The sequence below is a fragment of the Capsicum annuum genome, chromosome 7 (genome assembly GCF_002878395.1).
Source record: "Capsicum annuum cultivar UCD-10X-F1 chromosome 7, UCD10Xv1.1, whole genome shotgun sequence".
Taxonomy (NCBI): Eukaryota; Viridiplantae; Streptophyta; class Magnoliopsida; order Solanales; family Solanaceae; genus Capsicum; species Capsicum annuum.
Window position 1 is genome coordinate 163,104,109 of NC_061117.1, and position 7,813 is coordinate 163,111,921.

Consider the following 7,813-nt stretch of genomic DNA (forward strand, 5'->3'; position numbering starts at 1 on the left):
TATACTCAATTACTAGTATAATACGAAGAATGAAAGAGTGCAGAATGAAGAATGAAATAAGCAAAGGTCAGAAGTCACCAGATTTTGCTTGTAGACCAAGCCGGCAACCAAGCCCCGCGTCGACCTGCTGCCGGGGGATTTCGCTGCTGAGATGGATCTGCGGCTGCTGGCGATCGAGCGGCGGTTGCGGCTGAAGACCGAGCTTCGGCTGCTGGACTGTTGTACCAGCGCCGGCGGATGGGGGTGGGGGTGGGGGTGGGGGTCTGGACAGAGAAGGGTGGGTGGGGGGAGGGGGGGGAACCGGCGTTCGGCGACGGATGTCGGCGTTCGGCGACGGATGTCGGCGTCGGTGACCGGCGGTCGGGGCCGGCGGTCTGGTTGGGTCGGCGCCGTAGGTCGGCGACGGCGACGGGGCCGGAGACCGGAGCGCGGGAGAGAGAGAGGGTAGGGAGAGAGAGAAAGCCGTTCGGCCGCTAGAGAGAGAAAACTCCTACAAAGTATTTTATTAATATGAAGCAGCACCCAGTACTAATAATAATAACAATTTTTTTAAAAATGATAATAATAATAATGAGCACTTCAAAAACAAAATGATCAACATGCAATAATAAATCAAGATGAGAAAACTAATAAGACACCACAAACACCAGCAGACAACACATAAAAAAAAAGAAACAACAACAATACTAGCACAATGCATCATTCTTAGTCAGAAATGACACAATATCTACCATAATAGAGTGCAGGAATACACTGAGTAAAGGTTAGCCCATTTTCAGTGTCAAAGAGAAAAGCAGACCTTAGATGTTTTATAGAGTCGGATTGTAGTTATTAATAAATTATACAAATAGAGGAAAGATTGATTGTGTTTTGTAATGTTTTTCCTGCCTTTTCATTGTATAATAACTCTATTTTGTAAGGTTCAATGAATTTTGCAAGTTAAAATTAGAAACAGCTGAACATAACATTCAACAATATCTAGAATATAAGGTAGTTGAAGCTGAAGTTAAATACTTACTTTTTTTAAATAGGAACTGTCTTCAATTTTTTTTGAGAATGGAACTAAGCAGGTAACAATAATTTTAACTTCTAAACTAAATTTTTTTCTCTTAATTTTTCACTTCAAGGGATATATGATAGTTTAGTTTGTGTTGAAGGAGCAGGCTGCTGAAGTTTAAATGCACATATGTGGCAGCAAATGAGTAAGAGAACTCTCTGAAGATTTTCCAAATGGAGAAGCTATTAAGTGTTTTTACAAACTCCAGCTGATTGCAGTTGATCAAGTTTCCTCAATAATTTAGTTATAGTTTAGAAGAAAGAATCAAACCAAGGTTTGGCATTATGACTGATAAATATGTAAGGTTATTACTGAACCAAATATTGTCATTGTCACAGGATTCTTTCGATGAGGCTTTGGAGAAAAAATCAGAAATTATTAGATAATTAGCCACAAGAGATGTCTCTGATGGAAGTCACCAACCATTAAAGGTTTGAAGATCTTAACATTTAGATTTCCTGTCCATTTAGCCAAAAGTTATGATTTTCAGATATTGCTAGGTGAAGATAGCAGTGTTCTTATTAGGTTTCTACAAAGTTTTCACAGTGGATGCTAGAAAAATTTGCTTTCTCTCCTCTTGAGGAATCTTATTGAGTCAGTAGACATAGACATCACACGTGTCTGGTGTACAACTGTATAGGATAAAGTAATTGAAAATATTGGTGGGATAGCTTTTAGTCAATGTGTTTTATTTGTATTTGTACTCAAGGTCCGTTGTGTTTATAGGCCTTTAGAATATGATCCAAGTTTTGTTAACAGGATTTATTTGCAATCGTCAAAGTTCTTTACAAAGTGATTTCTCAAACTTGAGAGATCAACACATTCTTTGTGAGAACATATAACTTTCAATGGGATCCTTTGTAAGAGCTATGTTTTCTTTTATAACTAGACAATGGAACAACTCTTAATCACTATTTAGTTTAGGTTTTTGTTTGGAGAAATCATGGAAAATTTATTTTCCTGTTGTTATGTATGTATTATGTAATGAGACCTACAATTCAACTTGACTGCTTCTTTACATGCGGAAAAGAGATCTACAATAACCCTTCTGAAGTAAGGAGCATTCTCATGATTTCGGTAGTTCACATATTGTTATTCAAGATATTGATTCAATTCAAGATCAACGAGAATAGAAAGCTTTTGATGGTATGTTATTCAGTTTATAAGCTTACTCAATATAATTCTAATTAGTCAACTTAGTTAGCACACAAAAATCTGACGTGCTTTGACACTATTTTGCAATTTACATTAAAGCCTTTGACAACATTGGGACAAATACATGTTACCTCTCTTATTAAACTACAACTTCTAATAGGAGAATATCTAGGCCAAAAGCACAAACCACGTCAAAGATATTTGCCTCATGCATATATAACTATCAAATATCAACTATCACTGTAGCATGTCTAAAAGCATTGAGAATGTTGCTATGCATCTCCTAAAAGCACATGCAAAGTGTGTTTTGTCACATGCATTTTAGGAATAACTCACATTGCATGATTATTGAAGTGCATGAAAAGAATTTTAAACTTAATCAATCCAATACATGGTTTACTGATTGTAATTATTAAGTTAAATATATTAATTCTGAGATACTTCAATAGAATGAAACATATTGTGGCCTGCAGAATAGTTTACTAGAACCAAAAACACAAACATCTACAAGCAACTAATGTCCTTTTGAGAGAATCTAAACCATTTACAAAGTTAAAACTACTAACCTGATGGTTGTAGCCCTCCTGGCTATGTTACTTCCAAAAACTCTAGGAGTAGAAATCGGTTTACTTGTATTTGATCCATTCACTTTTCTGTATCCAGAAATAGGTTTGGTTGACTCTAGAAAGGGTGGTTAGAAACAAAATAACACCTTCGTGAGATGACATGATGAACTATGCAAAACTTGACTTGATTATGTTTTTGAAAATATTCTACATTATCATGTATATACCTGACCCACCATACCTAACATATCGTTCTGTACCTCCCTTGCTGCCACGTCCAGAGTTGCTAATTACACCACGTGGCCTAGATTTAGATGTATCCTTACTCTAAATCAAAGATAAATGAGTGAAGAATGAAGAACTGAACAAGCCATTTAAGAAAGCTACGTAAAACAACTTATAATATTCTGCTAGAGCATGTAAGATATCCGATAGGCATAAAACATATCAATAGGAAAGGAAACCTTGGTACACAACTCAAGACAACAGAGTGCACCATTTTTTTGGAAAAGGATACAACAACCCAGTGTATTCCCACAAAGTGGAGTCCGGGGGGAAGGGGTTTAAAGTGTACACAATCTATACCAATACCTCGGATGTTTTGGAAAAGAAATAATGCACCATAATTTTTTATTAGTATAAAACAGAAAGAGATATTGAGACATCAAAAATAAGAATAGGGTGCCTGCTAAAAAGAACCTCTGCGGATTAAATTTTCAAATAAAGAATCTTTCACTTTCTCTTTTTTTAACAGATTAAATATTCAGGATTCCATCAGAGGTTAATCATTAAATTAAGTAGTAAGAGATCTGAATAGAATAATTTTCCCTTATCTCACATCAAATAGATTACAATAGAAACAAGTGGTATTAAGGACAAGAAAGTTAAGATAAGAGATCCATAACCACATTTGTGTCTAGATCCTGCTCAAGTAAAAACTACAAACCTCTTCTCTTTTCACGTTTTCTCTTCACCTCAGGAAAAGTATCTAGCCAATCAATGAACTTCAATTAGAAGGTGATAAAAATGAATGACAGAATACGCTCGCCATTCAATAGGATGAAAGAAGACCATACAGTAAAGAACTAAAAACAATATCACCTCAGGTGCAAATTACAACATAGAAGAGCACAGAGGAAGGGAAACTCTATGCCTTTTAAATATTTATAGAAATGTCTTTTAAATAAATACACGAGGACTAATCCATGAACTTTGTCTTGAAAAAGGAAATACTTAAAAATAAATATAGTCGGCAAACTCTATGTCAAATCTCAAGCAAATTAAGGATGAAAATGTTAGTGATTAGGAATAGGAAAATTAGAAATTTATAGCATAAGAAAAGTGACCAGATCACAATTAAAAATTTAAAGTTGCAACTGATTCTGAAACTTTAGGTGCTCTTTTGAACGTCAAAGATACAGCTGAAGCACTCAACTAATCTTGAACAAAAACTCAGTGTATATGATACTTGGTGTTAATATCGAGGGAATGCAATAAGGTAGAAGTAATTCAACTGGATAGAATTTGTCCAAAACCTAAAGTAGGGTAGCCATAGATACTATCATGGGTCACCTTTAACAGTAATTGTTTGGAGGGACATTTAATTTAGAAGAAAGGGAAACAAGTGCAGGAATGAACAGTGCCATTTTCTTAAAATGGGGTCCCACATGTTTTCTAACAAATGGTATCAAGACTCAATTGTTCACGATTACAGAATGAGCCATGAAATTTTAAAAGGCAGGAAAAGGCAAAAAGTGAAGGATTTTTTCTTTCGGCACCATCTCAAGGCTGGCTATTATATCAAGATGTTCTACTACACCACGTGAAATGATGCACCGCATATGTTGTATCTCAAACCACAAAATGCTATACCTGCGTGTTATTTTTGTGAGGGAGATACAAAGTTAGTAGTTTAAAACTATAATATAACTGCTTCAAATCTTCTTGAGATGTTAAGCGATAAATGCATCACCTCAAATGCAAAGCAGCCTCCAAGATCTAAATCCTTTTTTAAACATTTGATAAGACCTCCAAGATCTAAAATGTTATTCAATGAGAGTGATGATCCTCAGGTTTGGGTGTGCCATACTTGGATATTAGATTACAAGGAATATTCAGTTATAAATGTCAAATTGTGATCTCTTTACATTTTCCTATGTAGTTTACCTACCCCATTTTGGGATTAGAACTACTATACTTAAAAGGTTTTTTTTATCTCATTCTTAATAGAAAATTATGCTTCCATTGTAGATATTCGAATATGAAATACAGTAGGATGAGTAGCTAACATCCAATTACCTTCTTTAGTTCAATGAAAACTCAACTAACTCAAATATTATTAGATGATCTTTTACCAAAATAGGTTGAACAATCAACCATCAGCAATCTTCTACTTCTATCTGTGGATCTAACAACGCATAAATCTAGGCCAAAAGCACATACCAATTAAAAGATATTCGCCCTCGTGCATAAGCAACTATCAAGTTCAACCTTAAAAGTTGACGCTATGTAGAAGAGTGGGAAAGAGAACTAGAACTTTTAGAAAAACGATTTTCAGAAAAGTTCTTTTCTATTTTTTGATTTTGAATAACTCGAGAAGATAATGAATCCCTTGTGTTTAAATCCTTCAAGAGGAGAGCATAGAAATTCTTTGGACTAACTATTTACCATATTTTGCAGGTTATATAAATTATACTCACATTTCAGAGGGCTAACATTAACACGGAATCAATTAACACAATAGAGGAGATATCAAATGACTCTAACAACATTACAAAGGTTTCATTCTCAGAAAATCAATAATATTCTCTGTTACATACCTCTTCACCTTTTAATTTCACAATGTGTGGTATTAATGGCCTTGCGTGATCATTCTACTTTGTGAAAATCAGATGAACGGAATATCCAGCAGAAGTGCCCTCGTCTAAAAATGAGCCAAAAGAGAAACTTTATCCACAAACAGAGAACGAAGACATACGAAAATCAACAACATGCAATAATAGATCGAGGTGGGATAACTAATAAGACAACCAAAACACCAACAGACAACACAAAAACAAGAAAACAACAACAAATACTAGCACAATGCATCATTCTTGGTAAAAAACTGATACCATATCTCTCATGGCTTCAACAATACAACAATAGAAAGGAACAACAAGTTACTGGAAGAATCAAAATAGAGCACCAAATCTTTAGTAACTTAACATCATTTTTTCACTCTCAGCTGCATCAAGCTCTGAACTTCAACTCTATCCATCAAATAAACACTGAAGATAAAATTAAAAGAGGTTTCTAGATCTCTTTATTGATACACAATCTTATCAAGAAAATTAAAATACTAAATTCAAATACTAGAAAGCTAACCGGTGGACAACAAAATCTCAAAATTAACTTTGAATAGTGAGAAATAAACCGAATGGAGAAATTTACGCTAATTGCCACTGTGATAGAAGCAAATGAAGATGCTGAGAAACCCAAAGTCATGCGTTTTGTCACTATAATAGAAAGCAAATGAAATTCTAGAGTACAAAGTACAAAGATTACTCCGTTTACTATACTTTCCTATTTGATTTTTGTATATTTTTTTATTTTGGGTCTATGGCCAAGAATTTAAGGTAAAAATTTTTATCTTCAAAATTTATTTTCATATAAAAAATTGAAATTTTAATAAATTATTTCCAATAATTTTTACTCCCTCCTTCTCAATTTATATGAAATGTTTTAAATGGACACGCATTTTAAATAGAGATAATGCTCTATTTCACTCTTGAACTATACTCAAAACGGTTGAGACACACCTCAATTTAAAGGGGTCCTTTACCCCGAACTAATTAAAAGTATAATTTTAACACTCTTAGTATCTACGTGGCACAACACACTGAAGGGTTTACGTAGACGCACGTGTTCGTCACGTATGTGCCACGTAGCCAGTCACTACAACAAGAGGCATCTACAGCTACAAAAACTTAGCTATGAATATAGAAATCGTAGCTGTTAACTAGTAACAACTATAAAATTTTGGATTTCATAACTATTTATAGATTCCTAAAATTTCTTAGTCGTGAAAATTAAATTGGCAAAGTTAATTCTTCATTTTTGCTATAATTACTAGCAATTGTGACAATAATTACTTAAATAGCTACAACTTATTGTTGTGGTAAAATTTTATAGCTAATCATAAGTTTTTGTGATGCGATATAAGTTATTGTAGCAATAGTAAGCTTTTTAGCCACAAAAAAATATTTAAAAAAAAAATGTAGCTAAATGAATTATCTTGCTTCAAGTCAAAAAAATCATGGCAAGAGTAAAATGATATAGCCACATTTTTTTTTGCTATAACATAGTTTCATAGCTAATTATAAATCTTTGCCATGAATTGAAACTTATTTGTCGTAATAGTCACATTTTAGACATAATAAATTATTTAAAATTAAATATTATGGCTAAATAAATATTTTTGCTTCAAGTTACGAAAAATTAGTGCAATAAGTTAAATGATGTAGCCATAGAGTTTTTGCTACAATAAAATTTTATAGCTAATTGTTAATTGTTGCAATGTGTTGAAACTTGTCATAGCAATAGTGACCGTTTAGCCATGAAAAAGGTTATTTAAAATAAAGTATTATAGCTAATAAATATTTTGACTTTGAGTTCCAAAAACCGTGGCAATGGGTGGATTAATAAAAGTTATACTCTATGTTTTAAAATAAATGGTGATTTAGTTTGGTCAAGCTCCTTAAGAAAACTATTCATTCCTAAAAAGCAAATATGTTTTAATAACTTTTCCTTGATAAATATCTTGAAGAGGATTAACTCTTTAATAATTTCTTAATTATGTAAAATTCTTTTTATTTAAAGAAGGATAGAATTGGAAGAACATCATTAATGTTTTCTTGATTATCTAAATACCACTTAGTTAGAAATAATATAAAAAATGTTAAAACCACTTATTTGAAACAGGGGAAAAATTATTTATCATGGCGAACAGATTTAGCCACAAATTTAATACTATTATAAAATTTTATAGTTAGTA

The 7,813-nt window shown here is 33.2% G+C and overlaps 1 long non-coding RNA gene across 4 annotated transcripts in view; it reads right to left on the minus strand.

The window, feature by feature from the left end:
* Positions 1 to 6,343, minus strand: part of LOC107878142 — an 18,464-nt gene extending 12,121 nt beyond the window's left edge. The window contains exons 1-6 of one of the 4 annotated variants that reach the window (XR_007057663.1): positions 6,145 to 6,159; positions 5,986 to 6,047; positions 5,598 to 5,701; positions 3,725 to 3,766; positions 3,006 to 3,105; positions 2,779 to 2,893 (exon numbers count right to left, since the gene is read on the minus strand). This is a non-coding gene — a long non-coding RNA (uncharacterized LOC107878142). Of the gene's footprint in view, positions 1 to 2,778; positions 2,894 to 3,005; positions 3,106 to 3,724; positions 3,767 to 5,597; positions 5,702 to 5,985; positions 6,048 to 6,144 lie in introns of all 4 variants that reach the window. The other 3 variants (XR_001676745.2, XR_001676744.2, XR_001676746.2) reach the window with 3 other exon arrangements.
* Between the last annotated feature and the right edge of the window lie 1,470 nt (positions 6,344 to 7,813).